Source organism: Lepidothrix coronata, unplaced genomic scaffold (genome assembly GCF_001604755.1).
Source record: "Lepidothrix coronata isolate B3197 unplaced genomic scaffold, Lepidothrix_coronata-1.0 Scaffold124, whole genome shotgun sequence".
NCBI classification, from domain to species: domain Eukaryota; kingdom Metazoa; phylum Chordata; class Aves; order Passeriformes; family Pipridae; genus Lepidothrix; species Lepidothrix coronata.
The window spans coordinates 4,108,884-4,126,294 of NW_016690304.1; the positions used below are offsets into that span (position 1 = coordinate 4,108,884).

Here is a 17,411-nt window from a genome sequence, read left to right on the forward strand (position 1 = left end):
CATGGAAGGCTATAGAATACACAGTTTTGGGTTACACCCATACCATGATGAACTGCTCTCAGTTGTCCTAACTAGGACAACCCTTTAGCAGAAATTAATACTTTACTAGAGAAACATGGCAGACACCATCTAACCCTGAGTAAGTCTGACTTCTTATTTACAGACAGGTGAATTATTAACACAATTAACAAGACAGTGTTTATTTTTTGCCTTCTGACTGTCATACCAGTCATGGATAGAAGACAGTATTTTAAGCTTTTTGGTCTTTTATTAGCTGCTGTTGTGTTCCATTTTGACTCCTTTATGGAAGAGATTTGCTCCATTAGTTAACCAATTGTTAGAAATTTGCATGAAGCCTCTCAACATTCAGATTTTGAATAGAACTGTGTAAGAAAAAAATGAACTATTCCTATATGTAATGCATCATCCTGAAAAACTCTTGACCGAGTATTTTAATTTGAAATTTCTCATCAATTTTGAGTCTAAGACATTGGGTAAGTACCTCATTTCTTTTCATAAATGATGCAGAATTATATTTCTGTTCGTGGCTCTAGTTTCAGATGGCTTTGAAAAATTCTTACATATTTAATTTGAAAGGCTTTGCTGGGATTTTAAATGCATATACTGAATTGCTACAAACAATATTAGTACCATCACAAAAGGAATAAAATACTAATTTGTAGGGCTGACTGAACAGATGCCTTTGGAATCACTAAAATATTTTACTGAATCCTGAAGTGAGCTGAATAGTACTTCTTATCATTGGTGATGAATTTAGCTATTTTGAAAATATAATAATAAAGCTCTATATTAATATAAATTAAGTAAAAATCTGTTTATGAGTTTGATAGATTTTTTTTTGCATTAATTTTTGCTGTTGAGAATGTAATTGTTTTTTTAGAGAACAATGTTCTATGTATTTTGGTGTATTTGTCTGGAATAGGCTGTATTAGGTCTAACCAGTGTTCTGGTGAGGCTCTGCTCCCAAGCTAAAGCCTCTTGGTTTTGATTCCAGTGTTTCTGTTTGTCATAAAAGATACACTTTTGCTTACAGTAGTACTTTTACTATTCTAAATTACAGTGCTCTTAGTACTCATAGTACTTTATTCTAAATTATTCATGAAGCTCTTTTATTGCTTCCAAATTTAAAACCAACTTCTTTTTCATATCATGGTTTCCTAAAGTACTGCAGAAATGCCAGGGTATATATCTTATGTAGCTGCCTGAAAGGATGGTTTGGAGATGCACCAAAACACATCTCCTTCCAGGAATCTTGTTAGCAGCGGGTTGTACACGATTGCAGTGTACGAGGAGAGGTGTCAGCACCTCTGGGGACTGCTGCTACAGGACTGCTGGGGTCAGATCCTTCCTGAAGTTTGAGGCAAGATGCTAATCCTTTTAATCCTGAAGAATGGGCATCACCTCCGGCTTTTGGAGCGTCTCCTTCTGTTCAATTGCTTAGGACAGACCTAATCGATTCTGTTTTACTCCTTGGGTAAGACACATTTACAAGGTCATTTGAGAGCTGGTGATGAATTACCTATTGATCATTTACTGACAAGTAGAGCCATAAGTATTTGGGCAAAGTCATCTTCTAAGACTCAGGGTGTAGTTAATTCATAAGGGGAGAAGAGAAATATTTGGGGCAATTACGGAGAATTGTGGGGGAACTACATTAAGTCAGAGAAGTCTTCTGGAATGGTATCGTCTTGGAAATAGCATAAAACTAAAAGAGAACCTCTTTATAATTTATTTATTAAGAACTGGTGCCTTTATTGATGGTTTTGCACTTTGTAGTAAGATACTGTCCTGTGGAAAAAAAGCAGTTACAGGTTTGAGATTGCATGAGAACTCAAGTAGCAAACTGCCTTCTGTCAGGCACCCCCCAGACAGGCAGAACTGTGTGAACATCCACCGAGTGCCATCAGGTTTGCAGGCAGCAGCAGGATCTGATCAATCAGGACTGACTGGTGCAGTTGTAGCAGAAAAATGTGTTTGACTTGATTTGCAGGTGGAGAGACTGTGGATGATTTTTATAAGCCTGACCAGTATGTGCAGTACACAGAGAACCTGCTGCTTTTCCTCCACCCCCAAAACGTGGTGAGGTAGAAATGCGGGCTCTGATGTGTGTCTGAATGTGTAGCAGTTCGTGGCTCCTTTAAAGTGCATAATCTCAGATGAGCTTTTCCTAAGGAAGAATTTGTACAGTTTTCCATATGCTCTCTTATTAACAGTTTTGTTTTTTCTGTCCTTTATATGTATAAACCCTCTATCTTGGCAGTTAATCAGCCTATAGAAGCGCTGTGGTATTCACACTACTGGGTTACGCTGTTGGGGGGCTTGATGGCATTCTTAATTGATCATATGGTTTTTCTATGCCAAGCTATTTTCCCGTGTTATTATCGAAATACCCAGTGAACTGTGATTAATCATGATTTGGCACAGGCCTCTGAAATTACTGCCACTGCTGTAGAATGTAGATTTCGACATCTTTGGCTGCTGCAATTGCACAATCTTGTAATGATAGACGTACTTGGAGTTCCTTCAATACAAATGACATTATTGGCACACGTAGGATTGTGTCCTAGATTATTTATTAGAACAACTACTGTACTTTTTATTGTGCCTTTTACCCCTCCCCTTAATATCTAACCTAAGCTTCCTCTCAAAGTGACAAAACGACCTTAAATGCTACAAATGCACATATAAAGTACAAATGAAAGCAGGAAGGGCAACTGTTCCCCACGTCCAGACAGGGAGGTTAATGCTGTTGGATGTCTTTTGGCTGCTCTTGTATCTGCCTGCCTTTTGGGGATGCAGTGTGTGACATCTTACCTACCCGGAACACTGGAAAGCTGGAAGCTGTTCTGTGTCTGCACCATGTCCTTGTGTTATTTTAATCAAATTTTGGGTAGCAGAGGAGACAGACTGGCCTTTTCCCTGGTTTGACAGGACTCTAAACAATCCCTTTTATATATTTATGGTATTTTAGCATATGTTTTAGTATATGTGTTTACACCGAGAACCGATGGGTTGGATTTTTTAATCTGTGTAACTTAACTGTGTAAAGAAAGTACAGGTCTGTTACTTGGCCATGGATGTTTTTGGCATTGTTACACTATAAAAGGTAGTCAATAGCTAGTTATTGTCTGCTGGGGAAATGTTTTTCTTTAGATATATGGACCTTTCTCACTGGTGTTGACCAGGGGCTTAGCACTCGTCATTGTGACTTTAAAACTCTAGCTGCAGTTTGCCTTCTTGGTACAGTTTCAGTATAACTCTTTCAACTAATGTAATCCAGATTTTTGTTACTTTCCTTTAGAGCTTGTGTTTGAAATGAAGTAAAAGATCTGTTTATTTTCATAAATGAGAGATGAAGATGGTAGATAACGGGAAAGTCACTGCAAGATTTATAAAACACAATAAATCCTGAATACTGTTATGTTGGCCAGCAACAACATTTTGGCTATAAAAAGTAAATGGAGAAAACCCAGTAACTGTTTATATCAAATTTCTTATGGAAAATAAGCCATTAGGCCAAAGCAGATACTCACTTTGCTCTTGTAATTCTGTTTTCAACCATGATCCAAAACTGTGAGGAGCCAAAGAATATAGGTAATCATGTATGCACATAAAACCAGTAACTTTTGTTTATCAGAAACTGAGGCTTATTTTACATTTCCGAGGTAGGCACGAGAATGTGGGTATGAACTACGCACAAATTAACTGTAATAAGTAAGGCTGATCAGATTGGAGGGTTTTTTTAAAGCAATGTTGTGTTCAGACAGTCTTTCCATCAGAGTAGTGAAAATAAGAAGTTAAAAAAATACATCTCTAAAGTGATTTTCAGTCCTCTAGGTTTTCAACTGTTGGAATTCTTGGCCATTGGTTTTATCCCTTTCTTCAAGTCATTTGTTGTGCACAGAGTTGTTTATTTTTTTGTAACAGTGTTTTGGTTGTCCCACGTCAGAGTCTGCAGCCTTGATCCACCTTTACTGAGTCTCCGGACACCCTCCCCCTTCCTCTTTGACTTTGATGAGTTCACCAGACCGTATTTCTGTCTCTTCTGCCACTCAGACAAAACCTGTGCTCTCTTTGTTCTTTACATTTTACTGCTCATTGAACTGTCCTGCACATTAGTCACCCTCTGAGGGAATGAGCTTGCAAGTGGGAGCACTTGTGGAGTTGGGGAAATAATGTAGTTCCTGACTGTGACCAAGTGATGAAATTCATTAGCAAAAATTCCATCTTCTCCCCGTATATGGAGAAAGGCCAGAGTTTCCACCACATGGACAAGGACTCAGCAGTGCTCTGCTTTGAGATTAACAGGGCAGTTCACAGATCTGATTAATTTTTACAGATTCATGCAAGCAATGATTTGCAGCCCGTTCCTAGTTCTAGGCTCAACTTTCAACCATGAAGGCTGGAATTACGATTTTATTATTGAGAAGTCATTCTCTTGAGTAGTTTTGTGAGAGGAGGTGAGTGAGGTCAGTTGTCATTTTTTATGATCCATAGGCATAGATATAGTAAAGAAGACTTCCCCCCCATAATTTGTCTGATTTCCAATTTTGATAAGATTTTAGCAGTCATGCAAAAATTTGGCTATATGTTGTTCTGTAATTCCTCGTTTTTCTACTGGGACTGCTGCTCTGCTGAGAAAGGATTCAGTCACTTCTTCCTTTGCCTCCAGAATGTACTGCTGTGTTTTGAGATAGGAGGTTGTATCTCACTGTTTGAAAGGAGATACCATCAGTAAGAGGAGAGGTGGGAAAGCAGTAGAGTTCTCTACCTGAGCTGCTCCTGTTCAGTTCCAACCTGCGACTGGAGCCTGGTTTAGTTCTCTGCTGCTGTTTGATAACAGTGCAAGCAGTGTTGGTGCTTCTAGAGCTGTATGAGGGGCTTGTGTTGGGATGAAGGCTGCTGGCAGGGGAAAAAAGAGATTTGGGAGTTCATCAGCAAAGAACAGAAAACCTTGGGTGTGAGGGGAATCAGGGAAAGAATCCTGTGTACTTGTGCTATTTACCGTTTTTTCAGCTCGTTTTGATTTTTTTCATCCGTTTCAGCATCAGCTTTTGTTTGTCTAGATTGAATCTGTTAACACATCAGACTCAGTCTCCAGAAGTTGCTGGTTCACTCTTTGCCCACCAGTACCCAGAATGAGGTATGAACTAAAACACAGCTATTTCAGGTAAGTGAGGGCCAGAGTGTAAGGTCGTCATCTTCCAAATCCAGAGAACCGTTGCAGGAGCTCACTGGTGTCAAAAGGGGGAGTCTTTGTTCTCCCTGTTCTTTTCTCTGAAGGTAGCTCAAATGATTTTGCTCTTTCACCGGAGCACACAAATGCTGCTTGCTGAGATGAATAGAATCAGAGAATATCTGGTGGTAGCGGTTGTCTCCGTTTTACCTTTGAAAGGAGGATTGTTGCTGCCACAGAAGACTGCAGGTCAGAACAGAACAGGATGAAGTCCAGTAGGTTTTTCCTTTTACTTTCTTGTGGTGGTGTTTTCATGCTGTCATTTTTGCCATTCTTGGGGGGAAGAATGGGAGAGAATCCCTTGCCTTGAAATTCCAGGTAGTGTGTTGAATAGAGGAGTGACTACTGAAAGGAGTATATGTGTTTGTTTGGGCAGAGTTCCAGCTTACCAGTGATGTACAGCTTCCATCAGAGCTCTGGGAAGAAGAACTGAAAGCAGGAAGCCCCCATCACTACTTCTGCATAACAAAGACTGAGGGATTGGGGTGATGGTCACAGGCAGAGCACTGTTATCGTATCACAAATTCTTCACAGTCTAATTCAGGTTTGAGGAATCACTGATTCCCTTTTCCGTGATGCCTACAAATTCCTCACTTCAGACACATGATGTTGAAGGGTTACACTGTCCAGCTTTGTTCTTCTCTTCATCCCTTGTTCTCTTCCTCATTTTGCCAGGTCTTGTGCAAGGATTCATTTAACAAGACATGACTGTAGGGACATCATCTCGGCCAGGCTGGAGATGATTCTCTATGTAATGCAGAGAAAGGTTTTCATTCCCAGCCATACAGCTCTTCTTAAGTGGTTTTAGACAAGGCTAACTAGATTTCTTAGGAAATGCACAGATGTATATAACAGTCTTGTGATGAGTTTCTTCCTGTGGCCATAATAGATAAAAAGTCCACACTTCTGCATCCTGTGCCCATAGTGTGGTTTGCCAGGGCAGTGTGCAGGACATGCTCTTTGAGGTCAGGTCCAGGGCTCAGAGGACAGACACCTTGTCCTCTGCCACCTCCTGATTGCTAGAGCTTTGTCTTAAAAACAGGACTCCTTAGAACTCTTCTCCTTAAAGATTTCTCACTAGTTTCATACCTCCTTTCTCAAAGTGCCCCCTTTGTGGGAACTCTGGTTCCACAGTCTGCTGAGAATTCAGCTTTGGTAACCTTTATTTTGTGAAGAAATTTGAAACCATAATGATCTAGACAAAAAAAGTTGGCACGCAAATGTAGACACAAGATACCAACATGCCATTTGTTCCTTTTCTCTTATTCCCTTTACAATTCCTGAGAGCCATTTGGTGTTTATTCATTGTCCTGGATGTCCATCCCCTCTTGTGCTGTTCAGCTATGTTTCCGTGGTGGTGGTACCTGCCTCCTGCAATAGGGTGTGTGCTCCTCTCACAGCTGTGCTCTCCACGTGAGTCAGTCCAAGGACAGTGGAACGAGAGCTTTGTGGTTTCTGTGGAGTGCAGGAGAGACTCTCCTTTACACAGTCTTGGTTTGCCTCGGAGGACAGGATGTTTGAGTTGTTCACAGCTCCCTTTTTGTGAATGCCATGTTGCAGTATTGTCTGTACGTGGTCAGTCACAGCAGTTCACAGGACACACAGTATGCAGCTGCCTCCAGAAAATGCTTCTTTGAAGTGATGAAGGGCACATTTGGATGAGACAGCTCATGTTCAGTCACCTGACAAGGGTGCAGTCTCCATGGCTGAAAAGCAGCCCTTTCCTATGTCTGCTGCTGTGCCTTCAGCTTTGTCTGGCTGCTAAGGAAGGTGCTGGAGGGCCCTCAGTGAAAAGAAGTGGGCTGTGGCTGGTTGAACAACTCTGTCTGTCTCCCTGTCCCAGTGCAGCTGGAGAGGCTGGCAGAGACTCTCACTGGCTGTGAGTCATGGCTGTGCTGGGATGCTCTCAGGTGTGCCAGGATGGGAGATGACTCCTCACAGAATCCCATTCCAGGCTGGTGGTGCAATCCTCAACGTGCTGTACTCTGACACATCACAGGAATGAACTGAGTCTCCAAGAGGAGCATTCCCTGGAACTTCTCAGAGCTTAAGTATTACCAGAGCCTGTCCCGCTCCTGTGATGCTGAACACGATGTTAAAGCCTCTTATTCATCTTCAGTTTGAGAGAGAAAGGATCATTATTTGGATGAGAGGAGAATAAGTTACTTGACGAGTGTAAGTGACTCTTAGAAATACTTTACGAAGGTTAAATACTGACAGTTTATGTGTTTTTAGTGGCAAAACCGTTGTAAGTTGATATTTATTACATTATGCAGGTTGTCCTAATTTGCAAAGTTCTTATTAATTGTAGAAAGAGAAAGAGGCAGGAAAAGGCTCAGTGAGCTAAATGCCAAAACAGCATGAGGACATAACACAAATTGAGTTTATGGAGGCCAAGCTGGGGAAAGGGATAAAAAAAAAAAAGAGAGGTACACAGATATATAAATAAATGGATATTTCTATTTATCAGGTCATGGAGTGCTAAAGACTTATATGTATTGGTCATACAGGTGACATCATCCTTTAATGATGACTGACTTTTTGTGAAGAAATGAGTTCTAAATTTATATTCATGGGTTATGGTATGGATCTCAAGTATCACTGGAGAAAATTGTTGTAGCCACACATAATTATTTGCTGATCTCCTTATTAATAACAATCCCAAAATAGATTTTCTGGCCTGGTTATTTATTGCTTTTCCAGACACTCCCCCCATATCACTGAAAACTGAAAGTTAAACTCCTTTCTAGTGAAACCTTTAAAGTCTAGACAGCAAGATGGATTCTTCTAGTTTGAGAGTCTGCATTATGCCATAGGAAGAGACTAATTCATCATACATAAATATATCAGCAGATACTCACAGATTTGTTCCTTCTTGAAGAAAAAAATATATTGAGTTAGGAAATGCTGCTCTCTCTGGACTACAGTATTCTCTTGAAAAATACTGCAAGTGATAGGTAAGCCTGTAGCAGCTATTTAGAGGGTGGTAATGAGCAGTGGAAATTCATACATTTTTCATGACTTGTTTCCAGCACTGTAGGTTAATGGAGTCAATAGTGTCTCTTTATTGTAGAACCACATCCTGTCTGGTTGAAAAGGATGGGATTATTAACCAAGTCTGTCTCTCTCTGCGACTTTTTTGTCAAGACAGGAACTGCTTCATGCCATGCTGTCTGGCAGCATTGCTCAAAAGCTCTTCTGTCACATGTCCTCCTTTCTTCCAAAGGCATTGGCTCCTTTTCTGAGGGGTAGAGATGAATGTTAGATTCTATGAAATCTGAAGGTGTTTTTTGGACGTGGTTTTAATGACTTTTGATGTCAGTGCTTCCACCACAGTCTGCTAATTAACGACCAGCTGATGCAAAACACTGGCATATATTTCCCTGACTTTGGTGTCAGGCATCTCTGATGTTTCTTTTGGGTGCTTATATGGTCAAACCGACTGTGTGTTTGTACTAAAGGTGGTAAATTTGTAACATCCTCACTGAGGTTGAAGGGCAAGTCGCTATACGCAGAATTATTCTCAGTTATTTGCATGTAATATTCAAAGAAGAGCAGACTTAGAATTTACTGTCTGCTAATGTTGATCTGTTCTTTTGATTTTGGCAATGCGCTGTGTATGAATCATATTTAATGGCACAGAGAAGGCACCGTGCTCCGCGAGGGAATGAGGCCGTGTTGCATCTGTTTGAGTCAGCAGCCACCGTGTTCTGCTGCAGCTCTGGTCGGAACAGTCTGGAGGTTATTTGAGGGTACAGTGAGTCACAGCAGAGCCTCTCCACTGATCACTGCTCTGCAGGGGGACAGGCAGCCCTAGCACAAACCTCTGGCTGGGAGAAAATAATTTAAAATCAAAAAAAACAAAGTGCGGTGGCTTGAAAAGAAAAAGACTTCTGATTCTATGAGGGGGAAACGCTATAATCTAAGTAAGTAATATTTCTGGGTATTGAGGGTCTGCAGGTGGAAAGATTTCCTTAACGTGCCCATTCCATTTCTATAGAACTTGCACTTTCTTTATATAAAAGCAAATCTGGCTGATAGATCCCTAATACTGTGAATGAATTTACTGCTTGAGCTGAGTAAATAGTTCATTAAACATAAGGCCAGGATTTTGTAAAAAGCATGAGTATGAAACAAATTATGAAATCACCTCTGGTTGCAGCCACCTCTGCTGTACAAATCTGTAAGTAACAGTGTGAGTACCAGTTCATCCCTGTTTCACAGCACCATTACAGCAAAGCTGATGAGCAGCTGAAGCGAGAAGTACTGTAATTCCTCTTGCTGAGGTGGTGAGAGAGCAGAAAGCAGAAAGAGGCCAACTGGGATTGACCATAAAAAGCATACTTCCTTTCAGAACTAAAAATAAAACCTGTGAATCCTGAGTACCAAAGCTTGTCTCCCAGATAATTATGACGCTCATTTACATAGTCTTTTATCTCCTTCTAGGCACTGGTCTGAACAGTCTTCTGTTAAAAACTGTTCCAGCCTCTGTGGTTGCCTTGCAGCACAGGTTTTCGGGCTGCCGAGCTCAAAAGGCATCTGACGACGTAGGTTGGTTTTAAGCAAGGTCTTGTGGGTTTGCGTTGTGTGGCAGCCTGCCAGGGATCCTGGGAGCAACTGAGCTCTGAGCAGCACAGCACTTGGGATTCAGCTTTGGAAGCTGAAGAAGATCCTCATCCCGGGCTGTCATTTTGTTTTAGAAGAGAGATTGTGGTACAGTAGGTGAATCCGTGCAGTTCCAGACAGGGGCCCCTTTGCCTGCTGCTCTTTCATTCAGTTCATTTGGTTAGGAAGTGAAATACAGAAGTTCCCCTTAGCCTGGTGAGCTCTGTGGGGTCAATGTGCTTCCACACGGTGGAGTTTCAGTAATATCAGCTTCCATTTTGAGTTCAGGAGATCACAGACCCAACAACCTGTACTTTTAAAACCATTACTTGGGTCGCAAAGTCAGCCGTGGAAAAACTGGAAAACATTTTGTTTTCCTGTGTCTGAATGAGGCTGGAGGTTTAAATTGGCTGTGCCAACTTGCAGTCCTCTGTTCCTGAACTTTAGAATTTTGTTTCATTTTAACTGAATAAAATGATAATTAAGGATGCATATGCAATGAAAGGATGACTGTCTATGCCTAATATTCTTTCTGTGTTGTCTCAAAATTCAGCCTAGAGATGATCCAACAGTTTTTCTGTCAACAGAGTGAGATGGTCCTTACCTGGGGCCCACTGATTCACTATGCATTTTCCGTAATTCTCAAACTCTTGAGTATTTTAAAATTTTAAATAATGCAGGTGATGTATCTTTATTCATTACCCTGCACACAGTGCTGGGAATTGCCCAGAACATGCTAATTCCTAAAAACTGAAAAGTTTACTTTTATGGCTAAGCTGGGTAAAAGACAGATGAAAAAGAACATTTCTGTGGAGTTCTACAAAATACCATGGTGGAATATGGCAGAGAGCATTATATGAGATGTAATTTAATAACTGTAGCTGAGACATAGTTGATCAAAGTATTTCACATATCACAGAATTTAGAGTGTCTCATAGTTGTTCTGCGTAAAAGTACTTTAAATACATTAAAATATTCAAAGGATGGATTTTTACTATATTTTCATAGGTAGTGTCTTGATGCATGGTATATTAAATTTTAATCAGGGATGGAATCCGTCCGTTCCATCACTGGTGCTATAAAAATAGAAGTGATCAGTTATCTTTTTAATATAGGCATCACTTTTTTTAATGTTTACTTTAGGTCAGGAGTTATATAAGGCTTATTCCTAGTACTCCTCAAATATAATTTCTGCTCTACTTTCCAATGCCCAAAATAGTTTTCTGGTTAAAAAGCATTAATTATGAAGATGGCTATACCGTGTTTTCCTCCTTTATAGAACTTCATATCAATAATGCTGTATGTTCAAATAAAACTGAAAGCAGGTCAATTGATTTTTTTATTTTTTTTTTTTTTTTAAAGCCAGTATAGCACGGTGTTCAAGCACGTTGTTCAACTCTGGAAAGAAAAAATATTGTTATTTACATCGAAAGCCACTGTTGGAGAATAAACTGCAGTACCTGTGATTCCCTTTCTGATCCAAAAGGGATTTGTTGATAGATACTCAGTGGGATGTTGTTGCTATTAAGAATGCACTCTTGCAGCTAGAACCCTTTAAATGCTGTCTTTAATTGTTCAAGAAATACAAAGGAAAATTTTCTTTTCCTTGGCTGAAGTGTATAGGGGTCTTTTGTATGATCTTGAAAATAATATCAGTATATCTTTCTTTTGCTCAGCCTGCATTTTTACAAGCTGCCTTGTTGGCAAACATCCTTTTGAAAAGCCTCAGGAAATATGTTCAAGCAAGGTTCACACAAGGCAATGATTGAAAATGCTGTTTTGGTGTTTGTGCAGGACACCAGGGTGAGATTTATCAACCCACAAGGACTTTGTGAAATAAAGTAATGGAAATGGAAAGAGCATGACTTTCTCTAGTAAGAGGTGTGGATTTCTGATGGCCTAAAAGTACTGTATGCTTGCAGATTTCCCTGTAAGTCATCAGTTTGGTCTACTTTTTTTTATAGTTTCATCTTTTGATACTCTCTCTCCCTATAAGCCTTGTTTTGCTAGATTTTTTTTTTCCTAATATTTTGTTTGTAAGACTATGAAGATTTTACAGCAAATTTAAGTAAAGTTTTTTGTATGGCAAAAAATTATTTCAGTTTATTTGAGATGCATAAAATAAATGCGCTGGAAGTGTTCATCTCAACCATCTTTTTGAATGATGACGGTAACAAGGGAATCAAAACCATTACTGCAGTTGTCTTTCTCAAATAATATGGATTTTTACAAATGCAAGCTAGTTTCAGGACCCTGGAGTAATACTATTAATTTAAAATGTTTTGTTATTTTGGCTTGTACCCATCTCCCAGATGAGACAGACATTTATTTCATACAAGTGTTGATGATGTCAGGCACTAATGGAAATACAGTGTTCTGGTAGATCAGCTGCTAATCTAAAATAACTTTATTTCTAATTTTAAATGTTTATGAACTTGGAATTCCATAATATGAAGAAATTGTTCTGTCAAACTGTCCACCTTTATGCAAGCCTCTCTGTGAAGTTCTTTCATTCAGAAATGCATCGGTGGCATTTAAAAAAAATTATTTTGATAGTTGAATATGACTAGCCCTCTAAAATAATTGTCTAAATGCACATTTGATTGTTTACCAAGCATTTTAGCATCATTTTAAAAAGCAGGTAGTGGTTACATGTCCTCAGCTGACCTTTGTATGGCTTCTCTTTCCGTCTTGGCTTTAGCTCTAAAGATCTGCTGAATAGCAGCAAGCAGTGGGAAGAGACTAAGTGTAAGGACAAAGCAAACCCCCAAATTATGTCACAGTCCAAACTAACAGTGCATGTCTACCTGGCACAGCAAATGCAGTCAGGTTAGCTCAGGTAAAGAGGGTCAGAAGAAAATATTCTCATCAGGAGTCTTAAACAGGCCTGGAACGTGGCTGATGGTGTGGCCATGGATGCTCTTGAGGTAGAACATTACTGCCTTCAAGTACCAGTGGCTGCCCAGTGGAACACTGGAATAGCAGGTTCACAAGAAGCAAAAAAAATGTACTTTGTCAACCAAGGGGATGATGAAGTTATTGCCATGTTGCCCTTGCTGCTGAAGGCCGTGCTGTGGCGGGGAGTGATGTACGTGGATGTGGCCAGTGGTCACACTGACTCGGGGAGGGGACATGACACAGGAAAGAGGATGCGAGCTCTGGCCCGGGCAGTCGGTGTGTAAACCCCTGTTGGTTTGCCAGCGCTGCCAGATCATTCTGTGTGTTCTGTTCTGGGTTGAGGAGGGGAACTGCGTGCGTGGGAATTGCTGAAACCAGGTAGTGACCTCGTCTGACCCAGTATCCCTGCTCGTATTTTTGTGAGGGAGGAGATGGGAATAACAGTAGTTATCACTTTTGTCTGCTGTGATCCACCACTTGGACAAGGTTTTGTCAGTTAACTTCTTTATTCCTCATTTCCTTTCTTCCTTTTTAGGTTTTTGATTTTTTAATTTTCCTTGTGGCATCCTTTGATGTGGTTTAGGGAGCTGTATGTGTGGTCAGAGAGGGAATTTTGCTGTTCCATTTTGATATGCCTTTTTCAAGGCTCTTTCTGCCCTCTTGGAGGTTTTTCTTTATGTTCTCTTGTACCCCTGCATTAGAATGAACAATTCTCTGCAGTGATTTCATCCTCCTCGATGAAGACAGGACAGGCAATGTTAACAGCACAAAGTAGTGAAGCTGTAAAGTCAAATTTCTGGGCCTTCCTAGTTTTCTTTCCTTCCCCTTGCCAGCATCAGAACTCAATTAGCATTGTTTCAGCAGCTGCCCGAGTTGTAAACTCCCATTGCTCTCCCAGCCCCCTCAGGACCATCCCAGCTTTAATTCCATAGCATTAGCTGCCAAGCAAGGCCATGGGTATTTGTCAGCCTAAAGTATTTCATACTTAAGATATTAAAGCGTGTATCTGAGAGTGGCTTTCTGATAAATAAAAGTGTCATCCAAATCTTCTGTGACCAGTTAGTACTTGACCAGGAAAAAATAACACACCCATGCAGCAAGACAAAATAATCCGTAGTTTTCAGTTTGTGATTTTCATGCTCTTGGCAGAAAATCCATGTAATCCCTATGTTTGGATATGGTTTATTTTGGGATTTGGAAATAGAAGGTAACTTTTCTAGCCTGAATTAGTCTATGCAAGAAAAAAACAACCAACAAACCCAAACAATAAAGCCGTTACTGAGGTTTAGCTTCAAAGTTGTCATATCTCAGCTCGTGTTGAGGGCATGGCTGCGAGGCACAGAGATAAAACTGGTGTTTCATCAGCTCCCTGATGGCCTTGAACACACAGTCGTGTGCACTTCATATGAAAGAGTCTTTGCTTTGAATGTACAATTACCCAATTCTACTCTGCAGTGCCTTGAAGAGAGAAATGGAGCTACTTGAAGACAACTTCCTGCCACCAGTCCCAGTTAACAGACCTGCAATCATCTGTTATGCAACCATCAGAAAAAGCAAAAGAGTTAATGGGGCTTGCAGGTGAAGGAGGTATCAGTTTAACCTCATCACTGCAGTAGCTGCAACAAAGAGAAATCTCGGGTACTGAGAGAATTAATCCGAGGAAGCAACTTTTACTTTTGCAAAAAATAAAAAATTCAGGGTAGTACATGACACTGCCACAATATCTTTTGTAAGCTGTTTTTAAGGAATGGTAGCCTGTGATCTCTCCATATACACTGGTTGGCAGTCTTCTTCAGTCTTCCCCTGCCCCCCTGAATATTTTTGAATAACAGGAATATGGATTAAATTTTTATGTTATAGGTCAGTCTTTTGGAGACTTTAGCTATAAGATATAAACTGAGACAGGATACTTCCGTACTACAAAAATCCCCACGCCAGTTTGAGCATCTGTGTTGAAGGATGACACTAGAACTACTACCCAGCACCTGAATCTTGCCTCTGCACTTAAACACTCTTCACTTAAACACTCAAATGTACCATGTTTTTGCTGGTTAACATTTTACTTCGATGTTATGGTGGAGGGAAACAAATTTTCACCGTCTCTGGTGGGTACAAGGTGCAAAGCCAAGCGTGTTTATATAGAGCTCTGGAGGCCAGCCCCAGGCTGTCTCCTGTGCCAGAAGCCAGGCTGAACAATTCCCGCGAGGATCTGCAGGTTACTGCAGTGTGTGCACCGGGATCAGCAGCACTGGATAAACTGTACCAGGCACTTAGAATTCCACATGTACTGTGAGTAAACCTCCACTTGGCGTGCTTTGTGTTTTCTGATAGTAGTGTGGATGTTGTGATAGCAACTCTGCATGTTGAGACCTGTGCTTAAATGCTGCTTTTTGTCAGCCCCACCCCGGGTTGCTTTTGTCAGTCAGAGCAATTCTCATGTTTGAGGTTTCCCAGCTGGGATGATTATGTTTGTGGGAATGGAAGAGGTTGCTCAGAACATATGGAAATGTGCAGGTAGTGCTTGGGTTTTGCTACCTCACAGCTGCAGTTTTGAGGAAGACAGAATCTTTTTTTCACCTTTAATAATTCTGAAAACAAAACAAAACAAAACACCTCGTGTTTGGAAGTAAGAGTCCTGAAACGTGGTGTGAATGAAAAAAATACAGGGACATCTGCTTGCTGCTTCTGAGAAGTTATAAGAGGAACCATGTACTGCAATAAAAGAGTAAATGCCAAAACACATGACTTCTCAGGGAGCCCTGCCAGCACCAGTCCAACAGAAAACTTCTGGTAGGGAAAAGAAGGGTGCAGTTGCTTACCAGCCTAGCCCAGGACTTCCTGGCCTTGTGATAAGGTCAAGATTACCTCCTTAAAGTTTTTCAGTGTAACCTATCTTTTTTTTCTTAATCTATTGGGGGAGGGAGGGGAAAGCCCCTCATTCACATTCATGAATTTTATCTGGATAAGTTGACACTATAACACAGTTGGGCCTTTTATTTTAATAAGTGTGTGGATCTTCTGCATAGTTCTTTCTTTCTTTAAGCACTGAAAAGTTAGTATTTACTACAACTTGGTACCTAGAAGAAAACATATTATGGGATAAATTTATTAAAAAAATAAACCTAATTATTAGTTTAGTAAGTTTTAATTGGTCCTATTTCACCTCTTTTCTTTGTAAATATGAGCATTTAGTTAACAAACATGAATGCTTCTGAAACTGATGGTCATTTAGGCTCCACTTTTAGTGTGGGAAACTGCAGTCATTGCACATGTCCCAGTGAAACTGTTGTCAAAACAGACTGCCCATGGGAAATCCTTTTGCAGAACTTGGTATAAAAATCTCTTTTCTCTGGATTAAATGCTGCCCTTCACTGAAGACTGTTCAGACTTCAGAGTTGATGGCTGATACCCTCTAAAATTCAGTACTTTGTGCCATGGAAAATAATACTCATTGTTCTAATGCAATAATTGCAGTCAGCTGTAATAATATGGTGGAGGTGGAAGTAGCTTTGATTTCCAACTGAGAAGTTCATTTAAATTAGTAACCAAAGTGGATTAGACCATCAACCATTGTTAGATGGTTGAGGTAGCCACAGAAATGCACTTTTTTACTAAATAAACTGTTTCTAAACCAGAGAAAAGTCTCATGGAAACCTTTATGAAGGGGTTGTTTGGTTAAGGAATCCCTTTCCTGCTGGAGTGTGGGTTTGATGCTGACATGGGAGGTAGGAGAGAGAGGTTCATGTTCCTGGGTCAGAGTGAGGAGTAACAGAAACTGCTCTGAAGTGGATGGAAGAGGATCTTGAAACTGGGCTTCCCTTTTCAAAGTTGGCATCCCTGTCCTCCACTGCCTGCATGGGCAACAGGCACAAAAACTGACAACAGGTCCGTAAACACTCAGGACACAGACTGAAATTGCTTAATATGCTGATATATAAAGCCTGTAGGAATACTCCCCACCCCAGTCCATCCCAGGGGCATGGAGGGAAGTAAATGCTCGTGAGTAAATGCTCTAATGGTTCTTTTGCACATAATGCTCCTAATAATGTCTATATTGAACTCACCTATCAGCAAGCTGAAATTCAATTCATAGAAGCATAGAATCAGCTGGGTTGGAAGGGACCTCTGACACCATCAAGTCCAACCCTTGATCCACTACCGCTGCGGTTACTAGACCATAGCACTAAGTGCCACATCCAGTCTCATCTTAAAAACCTCCAGGGATGGAGAATCCACCACTTCCCTGGGCAGCCCATTCCAATGGCTGATTACCCTCTCTGTAAAGAAATTCTTTCTAATATCTAACCTAAACCTCCACTGGCACAACTTGAGACCGAGCCCTCTTGTCTTGCTGATAGCTGCCTGGGAAAAGAGACCAACCCCCACCCGGCTACAACCTCCTCTCAGGCAGTTGTAGAGAGTGAGGAGGTCTCCCCTGAGCCTCCTCTTCTCCAGGCTGAACAGCCCCAGCTCCCTCAGCCTCTCCTCATGGGACTTGTGCTTGAGTCCCTTCACCAGCCTAGTTGCCCTCCTCTGGACCTGCTCCAGCCCCTCCATGTCCTTCCTGAGCTGAGGGCCCAGAACTGGACACAGCACTCCAGGTGTGGTCTCACCAGCACTGAGTACAGGGCAAGAATCACTTCCCTGGTCC

At 40.9% G+C, this 17,411-nt stretch overlaps 1 protein-coding gene across 3 annotated transcripts in view; it reads left to right on the forward strand.

The window, feature by feature from the left end:
* JMJD1C (jumonji domain containing 1C) overlaps positions 1–17,411 on the forward strand; it is a 158,130-nt gene that overhangs the window by 62,061 nt on the left and 78,658 nt on the right. The window contains exon 1 of one of the 3 annotated variants that reach the window (XM_017826044.1): positions 229–494. The exons of the other annotated variants lie outside the window; for them this stretch is intronic. The gene's annotated coding sequence lies outside the window, so the exon portion shown is untranslated. Of the gene's footprint in view, positions 1–228; positions 495–17,411 lie in introns of those variants that run through there. 3 annotated transcript variants of the gene reach the window in all.